General features: G+C 36.8%; 1 pseudogene; it reads right to left on the reverse strand.

Annotated features, from left to right (window-relative positions):
- Positions 1 to 3,164: 3,164 nt before the first annotated feature.
- On the reverse strand, positions 3,165 to 3,292 carry LOC115802611 (small nucleolar RNA SNORA70; annotated as a pseudogene).
- Between the last annotated feature and the right edge of the window lie 1,294 nt (positions 3,293 to 4,586).

Raw genomic sequence — 4,586 nt, forward strand, 5'->3', positions numbered from 1 at the left:
CTTCTAAGTGCTTAGTACTAAGTAAAGTAGCTATTGATTTTTACATATTTAGCTTATATATAGTTACCTTACAATTGTCTCATCACTTCTAGTGGGTTCTTTTCTTCTTATTTGTTGAAATATTGTGAGTTGTCTAGGTATACAATTGGCAAAAAGATAAATTTGTGTGTATATTCCAATGTTTGTAGCCATTATTTTAACTTTTTGTTTTGCATTTTCTAGAAGTGCCCTATCCAGTATGGTAGCCATGGCCACATCTGGCTATTAGAATTTAAATTAACAAAACTAAAATTCAGTACCTCAGCCACACTAGCCACATTTCAATTGCTCAATAGTCACATATGACAGTGACTATCATTGGATAGCATAGAAGAGAGAATATTTCCACCACTGCAGAAATTTCTGTTAGCACCATGCTAGGGCAAGAGAAATGTATAATAATAATATTTATAGTGGTGACTTCTGTATAATTCTTTTTTTAATAAATTTATTTATTTTATTTATTTTTGGCTGCATTGCATCTTTGTTGCTGCACGTGGGCTTTCTCTAGTTGTAGAGAGTGAGGGCTGCTCTTTGTTGCAGTTCGCGAACTTCTCATTGTGGTGGCTTCGCTTGTTGCAGAACATGGGCTCTAGGCTCCCTGGCTTCAGTAGTTGTGGCTTGCGGGCTGTAGAGCACAGGCTCAGTAGTTGTGGCATACAACTACTAAATTGTGTGCCACAACTACTCCGCAGCATGTGGGATCTTCCCGGACCAGGGATTGAACCTGTGTCCCCTGCACTGGCAGGTGGATTCTTAAACACTGCGCCACCAGGGAAGTCCCACCTCTGTATAATTCTTGATTTTAATTGAAATGTTTTACTATTTTTCTACTTAAAGTCATTCAGTAGTAGTCAAGGAAATGCAACTTAGATTAATGATGAGATTTTGTATGAAGAAAAGATCTAATGTCAACTAACATTGGTAGACATGAAGAAAAAGGATACCCTTATAGTTGCTGGTGAAGATGTGAAGTGTTATAACCTTTTGGGAAGGCGGTGTGGCAACATTTAAAAATATACATGCTATTCAACCCTGTGATTTTCCTCTTGTAAAATGACCCATTAGAACTGAAAGGACTAGTACATAAGGACAGACAAGTGTACGAGGGTGTTACAGTGTTGTTTGCACTGGTCATAAATTGAAAACAGAGCAAATTTTGCAACCAGAATGGCTAAAGAAAGTGAGGTATGGCTTCACCATGGCATAGCATGCAGCCATGGACAAGAAAGAACTGGAGCTATGTTCAGTGACTTTGAGGAATTGCTACGAGGTATTGTTGAGTAGGAAAAATAAAATGCAGAAAAGTGTGTAAGATACACCGTTTTTGTATATCAGACAATGAAAAATGCTCCAAAAAGTAGATGCATATGAACAGATATAAACGTGTAAATAGGATTATAGAGAATCCTTTGTATAAATATGTATAGAATTATATGAGAATGGAGAAACTTGTAGGTTGTTAACATGGGTTACCTGGCAGAGCAGACATGGGGTGTGGTGTTGTAAGAGTATGAGTGACAGGAGGGCATAAGTAATATTATTATTTATGGAAAGAATATATGCATATATGTGTATGGGTAAAGAAAATCTATAAATGAAGAGATGATTCCAAGGGTTAATAATGGTCATTTCAAGGTTATGTGACTTCAGATGACTCCTACTTTTTTTCGTGATGTTATATATTGTTGAATTCTATACAGAGAACAAGTAAGGCAAGTTAGAAAAAACAGAGCTCTTTTATTATGGAACCCTCCCCCCAAACGCTTAGTACAATGCCTGGCACGTCACTATGTGCAGAGAAAAGAAAACAAACAAACAAATAAACAAACAAAAAAAACCCCAAAGGTTGAAAAGATTTGTGTTTTTGATAGCATTCTTGGTGATGAAATTGGTCTGTGTTCCAGAGTTAGGTAAATATTTACTTTATTTCCTGATATTAAAAAATTAAATATATCACATTATTTAATCCAGTTAATTTTAGTAGAGATTTAAAAAAAATTAAACCCAACTTTTTCCATCTTAGATGCATAAAAATCTCTTCATTTAATGTATGTATATATATATTTTAAATATATTAATTTTTGAAAATTAACTAAATGGAATTTAACATTATTTTTGAATTACATCCTCTCTTCTGAGAAGTTCTTGTAAAGTTTCCTTCTCCTTTCTTTGAAACATGCCCATCGCCCACAACAAAATAAACGCACACATACACATGCACACATACCCACACACACATACACAATCCAGATTGAAAATTATTATTCAAAGGTGTGGAGTAAAAGCAATTTCCCCTCATTATTGTCTTTTTCTTAACTTTCTCTGGCATTATCAGTAATTTATTTTTCCAGATAAATTTTAAAATCATTTTGTCAAGTTTCATATCTCCCCCCCTCCCGCAAATCTGTTAGGATATTGTTTAAGACTATATGTTACATTTCAGATTTTGTTTACATTTACATTTAGGATACATTTGTTTACATTTACATTTAGGATGCTACATTTACATTTAGGATAAAATTACATTTAGGATTTTGTTTAGTTCAGTACATTAATTTGGAAAGAATTAGCATCTTTAAAATGTTCTGTCGTCTTATCCAGAAACACAAGGTTTACATTTTTCCTTTAAAAAATCTTATAAGTTTTCTTTACATATTTCTTTTAAGACTCTTATTTAAAATTCAGCGTTTTTGTTTTTGTTTTTGACAGGAAAGTAGGATTTATTGGTGGGCATGAGTAAGGAGGGGACAGTACCAAAGCTCTCGGGAGTGCAGGGCCGGCCATGTGTCCAGAGGGCCATGACTAGGGATGTATTTGACCCCACAGCCATCCAGGATGAGCCGATTTTCTGCCACCATGTTTTCAAATCCATCCACATTAAACTTAGTAAATTCCCACTTCTTGGAGATGTAGATCTTCTGGTAGCCAGGGAACTTGAACTCGACCTTGCCTAGGGCCTCAATCATATGCTCCTTGTTCTGCAACTTCGTGCAGCTGGACATTATGACTTGGCCAATGTGGACCCTGACCACTGTGCCCTGGGGCTTTCCAAAGGCACTTCGCATACCTGTCTGGAGCCTAGATTGGGGACAGCATACCAGTCATGAATGTCCACTGGAAAGGGCTATGTCCCTTAGGGCAATCTGTACAGGCCACAGGCTGCATGCACTACCAAGGAGGCTGCTGTTTGCAGCCTTTGTACACCGATTCCCTATGGGGAAAAGAGTACCTTCGGCTTAAGTGGCTGCAAGGAAAATTCATGTTTATTGAGTGTACTTTACATACAGCAAAATTCACCTTTTTAGGTGAGCAATTCTGCAGCTTTTGACAAATGTATGCAGTTGTGTAACCACCAGTGCAATCAAGATAAAGAATATTTATATCACTGCATAAAATGTCCCCATTCCCTTCTAGTCAACCCCTCTCCTTACTCTTCTTATCCCTTTTGTTTTTCCCCTAGAATGTCATACAAATGGAGTCCTACAGTGTGTTTGCTAATGACCTCTTGATTATCCCTGTAGTTTGGGTGAAGCTAGGCCCATTTCCCTGGCTCACAGGTGAGGGTTCAAGGATGCCAGCTGGGCCAGTGAGACTCAAACCGAGGAATTCTGTTGTAACTAGTGCAGAAGCTGAGCTTCCTTTCCACGGGCCTACTGAGCTCCTGGAAGACAAGCTTAGAGTTGCTGAAGGCCATCTTGCAAGGATGTGGGAAGAGGGTGCTCATGAATAAAGCCAAGAGTCAGAGAAAGATCCAGCCAGGCCTTAAAATGCAGCGCTGAATTTATCAGTTACCTGAGCAAATACAATAACTCGCCAAGTTTTGTTTTTCTATGCCAGTCGGGGTAAGTTTTCTGTGACAGAAAAAGTCCTAACGAGGTTCCACATGCAAGTTTTTTTTTTTTTTTTGATGCCTACTATGAGCAAAGACATAGAACATGAATTACCTGCATCAGTCTCAAAGCAGGTACACCAGAACAGGACTCTGATGAAGCATAAACGCAGATAAATTAAAAAGTTTTAAAATATACATATATTTTAGTCTGAACATTCTGAATAAGTCTATACAGTTTCAATTCACCAGATAAATTCCTAGACCCAGCTTCTTCATCTGACCCATTGCTTTTATTCTCAGTGGACACAGACTTTAATTTTCTCTAAGGAGCAAAAAGCAGTGGAGGAGACATCGCTATTTTGAGTAAGTCCCCAAGACCAGGTCATAATTTACATAAGTGGATCTTTTATTCTGCCTTTTACAAATCAGCTTCTATAAAAACTTTGGTGGTATAGTGTCTCTTCATATACATATGGGTAATGAAGACGTAAAACTGTCTTTATTTGCAGATGACACAATTTTCTAGATAGAAAGGTCTAAGGAATCTACAAAGAAGCTACTAGAGATAATAACTGAGTTTAACAAGTTCCAAGATACAATATGAATACACAAAATATCAACTGTATCTTTTATATTAAAAACAAATAATTGGTAAGGTGAAATTTTAAAATACCATCTATAGTTGTATTAATAATACCAAATGTACATAAAG

Source organism: Delphinapterus leucas, chromosome 20 (genome assembly GCF_059928025.1).
Source record: "Delphinapterus leucas isolate spDelLeu-1000000601 "Yukka" chromosome 20, BTC_Dleu_Yukka2, whole genome shotgun sequence".
NCBI lineage: Eukaryota > Metazoa > Chordata > Mammalia > Artiodactyla > Monodontidae > Delphinapterus > Delphinapterus leucas.